Source organism: Dromiciops gliroides, chromosome 3, assembly GCF_019393635.1.
Source record: "Dromiciops gliroides isolate mDroGli1 chromosome 3, mDroGli1.pri, whole genome shotgun sequence".
NCBI lineage: Eukaryota > Metazoa > Chordata > Mammalia > Microbiotheria > Microbiotheriidae > Dromiciops > Dromiciops gliroides.
The window spans coordinates 42,285,516-42,300,943 of NC_057863.1; positions in this window are offsets into that span (position 1 = coordinate 42,285,516).

Below are 15,428 nucleotides of genomic sequence, written 5' to 3' on the forward strand. Positions count from 1 at the left end.
TAAAGGACTGGCCTTGGATTCAGGAGGATCTGAGTTCAAATCTGGCCTCAGACACTTGACACTTAACTAGCTGTGTGACCTTGGGCAAGTCACTTAACCCTCATTGCCCCATTTAAAAAAAATGAAAACAAAAACAAAAATCAATTCAATAAATATATATTAAGGGTGTGCAATGTGTAAGGAATTCTGCTAGGCCCTGGAGATACAAATAAATAGGATAGACATTACCTGCCTTTAAGTAGCTTACAATCTAATGGGAAAAACAACACACAAAATGAAGAGGCAGGACGGGGAAATTTTGTTTCTGGAAACTAGGCAGAACTAAAGATGGAGAGGAGACTGAATTGAGAGTCATAGTAAATACATTATGATTTTGCCTAATAATTACCAAAGAAATAATAGCAAGTGACATTCATAAGGCGTTTCATGGTTGGCAATCTGCTTTACATACATGATCTCAATTGATTCTCATAACAACCCAGCTGCCAAGGAAAGCATTACAGATATAACCTGGGATTGGTCGATGAGCCCAGTCCTTATGAACATGTGGAGTGTATTCGATTTATGCAAATCCCACCCGGACTTTGGAGAATATGTTGTTGCTGATATTTTAGTCATGTTGACCCCATTTTGGGGTTTTCTTGGCAGATACTGGAGTGGTTTGTCATTTCCTCCTCCAGCTCATTTTACAGACGAGGAAACTGAGACAAACAGGGTAAAGTGATTTGTGTCTGAAGCCAGATTTGGACTCAGGTCTTCCTGACTCCAGGCCCAGCAGTCTGTCCACTGAGCCCACTTAGCTGTCCTGGAAAATGTGTGGACATTCTCTAATTCATTCTGGCTTGCTAATCATGTGGTAGAAATGAGTCTCTTTGATTGGCTGTATAGCTAGAAATATTGATCCATTTAAAAAGCCACTGGTTAGCTAGAAACTCTTCTCTTTAGCTGACATCTTCAGGTCTGATAGCATCCTAGAAAAACCCCCACAATACTTTAAGGGGAAAAGTCTTGGACCTTCCTCATCTGAAGCATCCATGTGAATATAGGGCTCACTTCTTTGCATTGACATTTGTTGGGGGCAGATAGGTGGTACAGTGGATAAAGCACCGATCCTGGATTCAGGAGGATCTGAGTTCAAATGTGATCTCAGACATTTGACATTTACTAGCTGTGTGACCCTGGGCAAGTCACTTAACCTTCATTGCCCCCGCAAAAATCCAAAACAAAAACAAAAAACAAAACAGCATTGACATTTGTTTTGTTTTTGTTTTAGGTGAAGATATTGGAGGTTATGATCTGTGAGCCTCAAAAAATTAGATGGATGAGCCAGGTACATCCAGAATGATGAAGGAGCTCCTGGAAAAGATCTAGGAGTAGAGTCTGCACTGCTATTTGCAGCAAGATGGTCCAGTTTTGAAGCCCAGAGGAGAGAGCAGCAACCTTTGAGACCCAGCCCAGTGGTAGCTATGACTGGGGCTCATCCAGCAACATTGTTGCATTTGGATATGAACTTGGAACCAATACTAAGTGTTGTTGTTCAGTCCTATCAGTTATGTCCAACTCTTTGTGACCCCCTTTGGGTTTTCTTGGCAGACACTGGACTGGTTTGTCATTTCCTTCTCCAGCTCATTTTACGTATGAGGAAACTGAGGAAAACAGGGTTAAGTGACTTGCCCAGGGTCACACAACTAGAAAGTGTCTGAAGCCAGATATGAACTCAGAAAGATGAGTCTTTCTGACTTAAAGCCTGGTGCTCTATCCACTGAGCCACCTAGCTGCCCTAATACCAAGTAGAAACTGTTAAATTTGAACCCACTCAGGGCAGCTAGGTGGCACAGTGGATAGAGTACCGGCTCTGGATTCAGGAGGACCTGAGTTCAAATCCAGCCTCAGACACTTGACACTTACTAGCTGTGTGACCCTGGGCAAGTCACTTAATCCCAATTGCCCTACCAAAAAAAATAATAAATTGAACCCACTCTTTCTATATACTGTAACAATATAGAGGAGAATATGACCCCAAAGGGTTATTGGCTTTGCTATAGCTTTCAATCAATCAATAAAAATTGATTAAATATCTACTATGTACTTGGTGCTGTGCCAAGAGGTAGAGATACAAAATGAAGCAAAAGACAGTCCCTACCCTGAAGGACCTTATAATCTAATGGGGAACACAACATTCAAATATATACAAAGCAAGCTCTATATGGTATAAATAGAAAATAATTAACAGAGTAAAGAAGGGTTGGGAAGACTAAAAGCTAACCAAGGTTAATTAGTTAAATGGAACTTGGGGGACTTGCTACTCGTGGCTGACAATGAAGGATACCACACCTGAGTGGGAGCTTGACTTAAGAGCCAGTCCCTCAAAGTTGCCCCTAGAATCCTGAGAATATGTTCCTGGCTTTGGTTTAGAGATTGAGACCAGAACCCTCACTATACAGATATAAACACCATTTCTCTGAGTCACAGAGTAGTTAAATGACTTTCCTAAGGCATAAAAAACTTTGGAGGCAGGATTTGATCCTGGCTCCCTCCCCACTCCAAATCTAGCATTTTGTTTGGTTTTGGTTTTGCGGAGTAATGAAGGTTAAGTGACTTGCCCAGGGTCACACAGCTAGTAAGTGTCAAGTGTCTGAGGTCGGGTTTGAACTCAGGTCCTCCTGATTCCAGGGCCAGTGCTCTATCCACTGTGCCACCTAGCAGCCCCCAAAGTCTAGTATTTTTAATACTACACTCTATTCCCTCTCTTCATCAACTCACTGATCTGCATGAGTGTGGGTTTATGCAAGGGGCAAGAGAACCTCTAGGTTTTCAGATTTCTAAGAGGGAAAGAGAGAGACAGACAGACACAGAGACAGAGACAGAGACAGAGACAGAGAGACAGAGCCATAGAGAGAGAGAAAGAAAAGAAGAGAAGAGAAAAAAAGAAAAGAAAAGAAAGGAAAAGAAAAGAAAAGAAAAGTAAAGAAAAAGATCAAATTATCTCTCTAAATTTTCTGCAAATCCTGTCTCTGGGCTGTCTACCTGGATAGATGCCTCCCATACAATTTTTACCCAGGGGCTTCCATCTGCCCTGATGTTCCTCAGAGAAGATGCTGCTTCTTTTAAACAGAAGCCTCTTCCTCTAAACACCTCTAAAGAAAAACAATTTTGATCAAATTCACATGCAGATTATGTGGGAGCTAGCCAACTGCTCTTATCATAATTGACCAGAACTGTAACATTCCTGGGTTTTATACACAGTTTTAGAATGATTTTCTTTGGTGCACATTTCATATCTTTATGAAATGTTACAGTTTGTTTAGGAAAAAAAAAACATTTTTTTCTCCTAAAAGTAAACCGCTTTCCTGTCTTCTTATTAACACTTGGGAGTATTTGATGGAGTAGGAAAGAGAGATTCAGAATTTTTATGTGTTTTTCCAACTTTTACACTATTTGCTTTTTAAAATTCAGTCATCTCAGACAAAAGAGAAAGTGATTACTGGTTTGCATGTTTATTTTGAGATAGTTTCCTTTCCTTGATCACATTTATTAGACAAATGTTGTACAGTCTGAACAATTCACCAGCTTGCTTTCAAAGAACATGCAAAAAGGGTTGATTCATGGGCAGCTCTAGGTCGCACAGTGGATAAAGCACAGGCCCTGGATTCAGGAGGACCTGAGTTCAAATCTTACCTCAGACACTTGACACTTACTAGCTATGTGACCCTTGGAAGTCACTTAACCCTCATGGCCCCGTCAAAAAAAAAAAAAATTATGGATTTTGTTCCTGAAATTCTGGGCTCTAATAGGGCAGCTTTCACATTATCATTCTGAGAATCATGCCTCAACAACACTTTCCAGCCATTTATTTCCCTGACTCATCTTTCCCACTCCAATCCAAATCTACCTAACTGCCAAAGTTATTTTTCTAAAAAGTAGGTCTTTTTTTTTTAGGGGCAAGCTGTTCACACTGTTTATTTGCATCTCCAAAGGGGGAGGGGGAGGGAGGAGAGAGAGAGAGAGATTTTGGTGGGGTATTTTTGTTGTGACAAACAGTGAGTATAATTCCTAAGGGCCTTTTCACTAAAAAGTAGGTCTTACTATGCATCCACATTATTCAATAAGACCCTGTGGTTTCTATTACTCTGAAGATCAAATATAAAATGCTTTGCTTGGCATTTAAGCCACCCCACAGGTAGTGACAAGGAACTGGAAACTAAGGTGGGGTGCCCATCATTTGTGCCATAAAAATGGTGAAAGGGTGTTTTCTGAGAAAACTGGGATGAACTCTATGAACTGATGCAGGAAGAAATTTGTTTGGAGTATGAATTTTTGTTACAAGGATTCTGTTTTTATTTTTTACTTTTAAATAGGTGGAGGTGGAGCAGATAACAGAGAAAATAAATGCTTGTTAACTGAAAAATAAATGAAAATATAAAAAGAAAAAAGCTCATCACCTGGCATTTACCTTTCTAAGCTTCTCACTTTACTCACCTGTACACACTTTACATTCTTGGTAGACTGTCCTACTTGTTCTTGTCATATGATGGTCTCCATGCCTCTCCATTGAATGTCACCAATGTGTTAGCAGGAAGGGCTTGTGACCTGGATTGGAGGACTAGCTCACCCAAAGAATTAGAGGCTTTTAAAATCTTGAAAAATAAAAAGAGATTTATTAGGAGAGAAGAATATAGGGCTGGGAGACAGAATCACAGTGGAGATTGTCTCCTTGAGTAAGAGAAGATCTGATCTTTTTATATGTTTACAAAACAAAGAAAAGGGAGGGAATTACAGAGCAACTGGAAGGAAATGCAAAACTGGGAAGAACAAAACAATTGGGGGGGTATTTTTGAATAGTGGGGTATCAGTAAGTTATGCAGCACCCATCAATATCTTTACATATCATCTTGCAGACCCCTGGTATTACTTATCAGTCCACCTGGTTCTAGGTCCCACTATATTCCTGAGGTGTGAGGCAGAGCTGTTTTTCCTTTGGGAAAGTTTAAGAATTCCTTGGGGGGTGGAATCTTTGGGTTCCTTGGGGTCCCACTGCACATACATGGAATACTTTCCCTCCTCTCTAAGGGATGACCTTTGGAATCACTGCATTCCTTCATGATTCAGCTCAAATGCTGTCTTCTGCAAAAGTCGCCCCAGATGTTCCCCCACCCACCCACCTGTGCAAGAACCTAGCTGCTAAAACCTTTCCTTCTAAAGTTATCTTCCTTCTACTTTTTTTCTTTCTATTTTGTACATGGCCTGTCAATACATATTTGTTTACATGTTATCTTCCCCTATTAGAATAGTACAGTTCCTAGCACAAAGGCAATGTTATGCCTCAGAGCTGATACTGTGAGGGACCATAATTGGGGAGGCTTTCCGGTGGTCATAGGGTAAATATTCTGGCTCCTTTTCAAAGAGCTCAAGCCAAGGAATTAAGCTTAGACAAAATCTAGTAGAGCAATGTACCCAGCAGAGACCTAGGCCTGTGATCCCAATGGAGCAATTTGCCCTGCAGAAAAGAGGCCCTGTAAGCCTGAAAAACACACCCAGTAAGTAAGTTGTCTCACCTCGTGACAAGTAGCAAGAAAGGACAACAGGATCCTCACATGCTGAATTACGCTCCTTTGCTTGGATCCATCATGCGCAATATCAGTACTTGTTCACTTTCCCCATTTATGGTGGATATGTTTGCAGTAGAGTATATCCAACTTTTTTTTTTTAAGTGAGGCAATTGGGGTTAAGTGACTTGCCCAGGGTCACACAGCTAGTAAGTGTTAAGTGTCTGAGGCCGCATTTGAACTCAGGTCCTCCTGACTCCAGGGCTGGTGCTCTATCCACTGTGCCATCTAGCTGCCCCGAACTTATTTTCAACTATGGAATTTTCTAATGTAAATCATCATATTATACTATATCATTAAATGCTTTTACTTTGAGCTAATTGTGACCTCTGGATGACTACTGAAAGTAAATTCATCCTTAGGGGCCTGAGAGCTATAGATTAGGAATATGGGCCCATAGAATACTTTGAAGCTGGGCTGGCTGTTCCCAGGAAATCTGCCCAGAGACCTGGGAGTATCCCAATTGTGGACTACAATTATTGTTAAAAATAATACCTGACATTCACATCTCCCTTTAGCGTTTGCAAAGTGCATTACAACCCAGACATGAAAGAGCACACCCATCATACCTGCTGTTGGAGAGACTGCAGTGGTAGATGGATCTCTTGATCTCAGGAGCTTCGGGCTGCAGGGGCTAAGTTGATTGGGTGCCCAAGCCAAGTCAGACATCAATATAGTGAACACCTGGGGCCATGTGCACCAAGTCTTCTAAGGAGGGGCAAACCAGTCAAGCTTGGAAAGGTTGGAAGGTCAAAGTGGTGGTGGGATCAGTTCATGAATGTCATGGGTGAGATAGGAAGACCTGGTCTATTTTTCTTTCTTTTTTTTTTTTTTGCAGGGCAATGAGGGTTAAGTGACTTGCCCAGGGTCACACAGCTAATAAGTGTCAAGTGCCTGAGGCCGGATTTGAACTCAGGTACTCCTGAATCCAGGGCCGGTGCTTCACCACTGTGCCATCTAGCTGCCCTTTTTTTTTTTTTTTGGTCTATTTTTCTTAAGTGCTTCACATATATGATCTCATTTGATCTTTATAACAGCCCTATGAGGTAAATACAAAGGGTATTATCATCCTCACTTTACAGATGAAGAAACAGGTTCAGAGAAATTAAGTGACTTGCTCATGATTACACATGCAGTAAGTATCAGAGGTAGGATCTGAACCCAGTTCTTCCTGATTCCAGACCCAGCTGGGTCTAGAAATTTATTCACTTTGCCACCTACCTACCTCTAAACTTATGGCTAAAGGAATAAAGATTCATTGATTCAACAGATCAGGGCATCCCTATTCTTAGCAAGGTAACAGCTGGACAAATTATGGTATATGGTTGTAATGGAATATTATTGTGCTATAAGAAATGATGAGCAGGATGATTTCAGAAAAACCTAGAAGGAACGTCTTACATGAACAATGTAGAGTGAAGTGAGCAGAACCAGAAGAACATTGTACACAGTAACAGCTATGTTGTATAATGAACAATTGTGATAGACTTAGCTCTTCTCAGCAATACAATGATCCAAGACAACTCCAAAGGACTCATGATGAAAAATGCTATTCACCTCCAGAGAAAGAACTGATGGTGTCTGAATATAGACCAAAGCATCCTTCCTTGTTTCCTTTCTTTTTCTTCCACAAAATGACTAATATAGAAATGTTTTACATGATTGAACATATATAACCTATATCATATTGCTTACCATCTCAGGAAGGAGGGAGAGATAGAGGGATAGCATTTGGAACTCAAAATTTTTAAAAAATGTTTAAAATTGTTTTTGCATGTAACTAAGAAAAATAAAATATTATTTTTAAAAAACAAAAGGTCTTAGTTTGATGAGAAGGAAAAATTTGAGAATCAACAGAAAAAAATTGGAGTCCTGTAATCCCAACATTACTAAGCTACACCACCATGACTGGCAGCTTCCAAGGTAATAATAGCACAGCCCCATCTAGAGGTGCCTCTTCTGTACCCAATATTGAGGAAATCAACTAAATGCCCTGGAAAAGAGAGCATCCTACATCAAAAATTCAAGGACTTAAATTTTCAGTTAAGGTAGGGTACTGTGGCAGTTTTAAACCATTGGTGCCGCTGTCAAATCTGAACATTTTAAATATTTGAATGTGTACAGAGGTAAATGAGTGAACAACATTGAATTTTGTCAGTGCTGTAAACAAGTAGAGATGCAATTCTTGTCCTAGAAAAAAAAAATCTGTTTTCAATTGGCACCATAAAAGATACATATGGTAAAGGCTAATTTGTTCTGTCTTGTTAGTAGGAAACACACTGGTGGGGGCTCATGAATTACAGTAGCAGGAGAAAACTATGATAGGGTTACCCCTAAGACAATGAAAGTAGTAGCTGCCCCTATGACAACCAAACCTACAAATGAATAAAAATTTGGGAGAATACTCCAGAGGGGATGCTAAACAGGCTATATGTTGACTTGGTTTGGAGTATCCTGTCAGATTCTTCATAGAATTCCTTTACTTTATCCTCATCGTGAATGTTGTTACATAAGTTATAGTTATTTTTGTGATGGTCTGATTGCTTATGGACCTATCCATCATGAGGGACACATGGTAAAGCCAAATCCTTGACTTAACTTTCTGAGTTCCTATACTAATAATTTGTGTTCTTTTTCTTAAGAATCTCTCATTCCTGTGTAGGGACCAATTTTTAATTGGGGAGTGTTAGCTAGGCAGCTCGCTGCAATATTGGGGCAAGGAAGGAGACCGACAGCCTCCCTCAAAACAGAGCAGGATTTATTTAACAAGAACGAACTTAAAAGAACACAAACAGGATCGGTAGGATCAAGGGAAAGGAAATAAAATGGGGAAAGGGAAATGATACAACCTGAACAACACCACCGCTCAGGAATCAGCTGAGAACACACAGCAGGGTCCTGTCCCCTTCCAGCTTCACGCTATAATGGTGAAAAACCTCCCTTCTTCCCAGCAGACCCCAGGCTGACCACACACAGCCCCCAGCCAATGGGCTGGCCTCTCTGACAGTCACATGACTGCCCTCACTAGGCTTCCAATCATTATAATTTTGCCAGGCCCATGTAGGCATCAGCGAGCGGTGATGACGTGAGGTACCAGCGCCATGGCAACGGCTACAACCAGTGGGTTTGCGGAGACTCCAGGCCGGTGAACGTGCCAAGGTTTTTTTAAATTCTAGCCAAAAGACGGGGTCATAAAAACCTCAAATAACAATTAATTCTTTACCCCTGTGACCACTTGTGAACCAACCAACAAGTCTTTATTAAGGACTTTACCATGAGGTAGCACTGAACTAAGCACTGATGATACAATCACAAAAACTAAGCATAAGAAACTGAACATTCTAATTGTGGAGAAAATGATATCTAGAACCTGGGAAGAGAAGGACACTAGTAGCTAGATGGAAGTGGGGGTAGAGACAGGAAAGTCTTTTTGCAGAAGGTAGTTCTTGAATTTAGATTGGTTTTGTTGTTGTTTTTTTTTTTTTTAGTGAGGTAATTGGGGTTAAGTGACTTGCCCAGGGTCACACAGCTAGTAAGTGTTAAGTGTCTGAGGCCGGATTTGAACTCAGGTACTCCTGACTCCAGGGCCGGTGCTCTATCCACTGCGCCACCTAGCTGCCCCTTGAATTTAGTTTTAAAAGAACATAGAGTCTCAAGAGTTAGAAGATTTTTTTTAATTCAAAATATATATTTTAAGATTCACTTTAAAATTTTCAGTTCCAAATTCTCTCTCTCCCTCCAGTTCCTCTCTTGTCCATTGAAAAGGCAAGTAATACAATACCCATTATACATGTGAAGTCATGTAAACATATTTCTATATTAATCATGTGGAAAAAAAGGCAAGAAAAATCAAGTTAAAAATATGTACTTCAATATGCACTCAAGGGGCAGCTAGGTGGCACAGTGGATAAAGCACCGGCCCTGGATTCAGGAGTACCTGAGTTCAAATCCGGCCTCAGGCACTTGACACTTACTACCTGTGTGACCCTGACCAAGTCACTTAACTCTCATGGCCCCACCAAAAAAAATTAAATTAAATAAAAAATAAAAATAAAATATGCACTCACAGTTCATCGGTCCTCTTTCTGGAGGTGCACAGCATTTTTTTTTATCATGAGTCCTTTGGAATGGTCAAGGATCATTTTATTAATCAGAGTAGCTAAGCCTCTCACAGTTAATTTTCATTGTAATACTGTTGTTACTGAGTACAATGTTCTCCTGGTTTTGCTTGTTTCACTTTTCATCAGTTCATAAAAATTGGAAGATAGGATTATGGTCATTAAGTGCAACCTACCATGAATAAAAGATTCCTTTCTATGCCATCCCAAACAAGCAGCCATCTACCTTGTTCTCTTCTTTGAAATGAGACGAACCCACTACCTCCTGAGGTGGCCCATCCTACTTTTGTATAGCTCCAATTGCTTGTAATAGACAAATATTGGAAGCTCTCCCAGTATAAGGAAGAGAAAAGCAAGGATCCCTCTTTCATCACTATTAATTGACATGGGTCTAGGAGTGCTATTAAAATAGTATAAGAAAATGAAACTCAAATTATCAACATCTACCAAAAAAATTCCAATGATGATATACTAGGAGACCCCCAAAGAATTAGTTATTAAATTAATTTAGATGAATAACAGTTTCAATAAAACAGCAGGATACAAAACAAATTTACAAAAATAATTAGCATTCTTATTCCACAATAACAAAGACCAAAAGGAAACATTAATAAGGAAAATTCTATTCAAAACAACTAAAAATATTTGATAGTTAACCTACCAAAACACACATAGAACTTAGAGATACATAAGTGAAAATACATTGAGTTCTTTATAGAATTAAAGGAAGATAAACAATTGGAAAGATAGTCAACACCCATGGTTGGGCTAGAGCAATGTTAATATTATGTTAATAAATAAATAATAAAAGTGGTAGTACCTAAATTCGTTTACTGCTTTAGAGCTATCCAGTTAAATTATCAAGGAGATAGTTTATAGAGCTAGGGAAATAATAACAAAATTTACTTAAGGAAACAAAATTCTAGAATCTTAAGGGAAATAATGAATGAAGGTGGCATAGCATTAATAGATCACCTACTACATTATAAACCAGTAATCATCAAAACAGAAAAGTAAATTAATAGAAAAGTCTAGATAAGCCCGAATGAGAAGCAAGAAAGCACAGTGGCCAAGTGTTTGATAAACTCCAAACCATCAATTATTAGGTTATTAGGTTGAGTATTATGTATCCATTTGAAAATACAAAGCAGTTTGATGGAAATTAAGTTTAGACCAGTATTTTATGCCATAACTACAATAAAATTCAAAAGAATCTCTGATTTGAATATCAAAGGTCATATGATTAAAATATTATCATATGGGGGCAGCTAGGTGGCACAGTGGATAGAGCACCGGCCCTGGAGTCAGGAGTACCTGAGTTCAAATCCGGCCTCAGACACTTAACACTTAAACTAGCTGTGTGATCCTGGGCAAGTCACTTAACCCCAATAGCCTCACTTAAAAAACAAATTATCATATGGAAGGAGGTAAAACTCTAGCAGTTGGCTAATGAAGAATTCTTAACCAAACAGGATAGAAGTGATAACAAAATATCAAACAGGTAATTATAATTACCTAAAATTAAAAATGTCTTACTCCAACAGAATCGATACAGAAAGAAGAGAAACCATTGAGTAGGAGAAAATACTTATATCAACTATTATGGATAAAATCTGACATCCAACATGTATTAATACCAAGAGTACAGCAAAATAGATAAGGATATGAATAATTCTCAGACATTTTCTTCTTTTGAAACAACAAAACATTTTTCAAATAACTATTAAGAGATGTGTAAATTAAAACAACTGTGAAGTTTCTTTCACCCCCACACAAGAAAATTGACAAAGATAATTTTTTTAAAGCAACCCAGAAATAGTCAATGTGGGAAGAGCTGTAGGAAGTCAGATGTAGGTGTAAATTGTTCCAACTATCCTGGAAAACAATTTAGATTGATGAGAGAAAAGTACCTAATAACTTCCTACTCTTGGGCCCACCAATCTCACTACTACTATATACTTACTTGGGAATTCAGAAGCCATCTAGTGCAATCTTTTCATTTTTACAAAAGAGGAAATAGAGGCCCAGAGCGGGGAAGCTACTTGCTCAAGGTCACAAGTACCTATGGGGCAAGCTGGGACAGTTATATGGCACACACACACATATATATATATCAGCCTATATTGACCTTTCGGGGAGTAAGCATATAGTAGTAGTGAGATTGGTGGGCCTTGAAATCTGGCTTCAGATACTTACTAGCTGAGTGATCCTGGGCAAGTCACTTATCCCCATTTGCCTCAGTTTCTTCACATCTAAAATGAGCTGGAGGAGGAAATGGCAAAGTACTCCAGCATCTTTGCTAAGAAAATCCCAAAAGGGGTCATGAAGAGTTAGACATGACTGAACAAGAATGTGGTAGGCATTTTGCTAAAAATTGTTAAGTTTCTCCATGATACATGTAAAGGTGACTTTTAGATTCAGATAAATGCTATTTATTATACTAAGGAAAAGTTTTTCCATTACTATGCTTTTTAGTTTATAACAGAATAGTACTTTATTATATGAAAAACTTTTCTCCCTTGTATCTATTTATATGATCCTATATTTTGTATTACTGATATGATTTATTATTCTGATTTGTTCCAAAATCAAACTTTCCTTCTACATCTGGCATAAATGCTATTCAACCATTATGAATATGTTGCTGCATTCTATTTACTGTTTTTGCATCAATTGCCATTCATAATATTGGTTTCTAATTTTCTTTTTCTGTCTTATCTTTTCCTGGTTTGTGGGTTCAGAACCATGTTTAAGGTCATTGTACAAATTGGATCTGGTGTCTCTTTTTCATCCTTCTCTATTTTCAAAACCATTTTATGTCACAGAGTGATTTTTTAAAAAATGTTGTGAGGATTCACTTGTGAATTCATCTGGTCCTGGTATATATCTATGTATTTACAGAGAAACTCATGAATGTTCTGTTTAATTTTTTCTTCCTGATGTTGGTTTATTTAAGTTATCATCAACAAACATTTTGGTGTTCATTATCTCTGCCCTTAAGGATCTTACATTTTTTACATTGTGTTAATTGGGGCTATTAAACATATATATTTGCTCTGAGTTCTCGTTTTTGCTCATATCATTATCAAGAATGGTGTGACAATTTTCTTTATTTCTGTTCCAATTTCTGTGATTCTCCTTTTCTCCCATTTTAGATTTTGGTAGTTTGGTTCACCCTTCTCTTTGTTATGTTTAAATTAGTTAAGGACTTCTTGATTTTACTTATTTTTTTAAGTTTTAATCTTGAAATTTCTCTTTTGATTTTAACAATTAATTTCTTAGTGTTTATTTGGGATATATTTATTTATTGACTATTTCAAACTGTAAACTCAAGTTATTAATGTTCTCTTTTGTTAATATGTGATCATAAAGATGATTTTTCTTCTGGAAATTGTTTTGCTTCTTCTCATAAATTATGATCTATTGTACTGGCATTGTTACTACAGGAATACTTAATTTTATAATGTTTTCATAATTTAATTTTAGATTCAATTATGTCTAAGCAAAACCTTTTAAAAATTTGCTTAGATTTTTAGTTTTTGACAATATTTCCTTTGATATTTTATTGCATTACAACCTGCAAAATTTCTGATTTTCTGCATTTGTCAATTTTCACGAGTATTTAAGTAAATTCCTTAATAATCCCTTCAAAATTCTCCAGATTGTCAAGAGGCATAAAAGATGGCAATATAGTATAAAAGAGTTATGGACATAGAGTGAGGAAGACCTGCCTTTTGAATTGTGACTTGGATATTTACTAGCTGTGTGACTTCAAAGTCATTTGGCTTCTCAGATCTTTAGTTTCCTTGACTGTAAATCAGAGAAAATAAAATTAGCTAGCTCATAGGATTTTTGTGAGGATAAAATAAAAATTGTCATGAGATTCAATAAGCTAATATATGCAAAGCATTTTACAAATCTTAAAACATCAAATAAACCAGCAATTATCAAATCTAATTTTTTGAGCATCTTGTTTAAGTTTATAACTTTCTTCTTTATAATCATGTTTAATTTTTTAGGTTCTATTAGTAGAATGTTGAAATCTTACAATATTAATGATTTTCTGTCGACTTCTTTTTTTCCAATTCAGTTAGTTTTCTTTTAAAAAATCAAGTTGCTATACCAGTATGTATGTGTATATATTTAACAATGATATATTTTCCTTGACAATGCAACTTTTGAGCATTAATATTGTTGTGCTGTTTATTGCTCTCAAAGCTTTCTACTTTGAATTTATTTACTTTTATCTGATGTAACTATAACATCTGAGTTTCTGAAGTCAGCTTTAACATAGAAACTCCAGATTCTTTCCAATTTTCATTCAAGTGCCATTTTCTATAGGAAATCTTCCCTAATCACACTGGTTACTAGTGCCCTACCCCTCAAAATCATTTGTATATGTTGTATTTACTTTTTTTCCTGTGTTTATGTTGTTTTCCCAACTACAATGTAAGTTCCCTGAGGGCAGGAACATTTCATTTTTGTATCAGCACATGGTAGAGGCTCAATAAATGCTTGCTGAATTAAAATAGTATATGTTATTCTAACTTTTCATATTAAATCAATGAATATTTTAGGTACATATCCTTTATTAAACATTTTGTTGGGTCTTATCATTTTACCCATGTTTGTAATTGTTCTACTTCACAGGGGAATTCAATCCATTTATTTTCAAAGTTATGCGTTAAATCTTTGTCTATCATATCAGTTCAATCCCAGTCATTGCCCACACAGTCATTTACAATTACCTTTATTCATTTTATAACAGTTTCAATTTTCTTGACCACTCTCCCTTTCCTAAATAGGAATCTTGCTTTAGTATTACATACTTTTCAATCTCTTACTCATTATTCATTAGTCATGATATAAAAAATAATAAATTCTTTTTCTTGTTCCTCTTTTTACTTTCATGGCGTGATTAAATAAAGGTATTAATTTTTTTTAATCTACACATACACACACGTAGAGTTGAATATAACACAACTTTAATGACATTAAATGTGTGTGTAAAAAATCATATGTAAAAATCTTATATAAAAATCTTTCAAAGGTATAACCATCTCATTTTAACCCTTAAAAGCACCCAGGGAGGAGACATTCATTGGCAGTTGGCATCATCCCTATCTTGCACCTTTGAAAACTGGAGAACAGAAAGGTCAAGGAATTTGTACTGGGTCAAACAGCTAAATTAGTAACCTATAGGAACTAGACTGAAATTCAACAAAGTTGACACAAACACTCATGTCAAACAAGGAGCTAGACTTCCTAGGTTCTCAGCTTTGCCATTAATCCTTACCCTGCTCAGTCTAGAGATAGAACCTTCACATTTAATTGATGACAAAAAAAAAAAAAAAAGAGTCCCAGGAAAGTTATGTGACTGATTTCGTTGAGATTCCAAGGCTTATAAGTGACAGGGGTGGCATTTGGGAAGTTTACATGAGATTTAGGAAACACAAAACCATACCCTGAGCCTGAGGGGGCTGAAGGACTCTGGAGAAGAGAAGGCTTGTTAAAATCAGCAGTTCCAATCCACCCCCTTTAAGCTGTCATAAATCACTACTCACCATAGGAGACTAAAGGAGATGACTTTTCCAAAGCTGTTAGACAATATTGTTCAATCTCAGTTCAACTGGCTTCACTCATTAGGCCCAATGTTATTTTCTTTAATATCTGTGCCTACATTCCAGCTACTTTTCTAGTATGG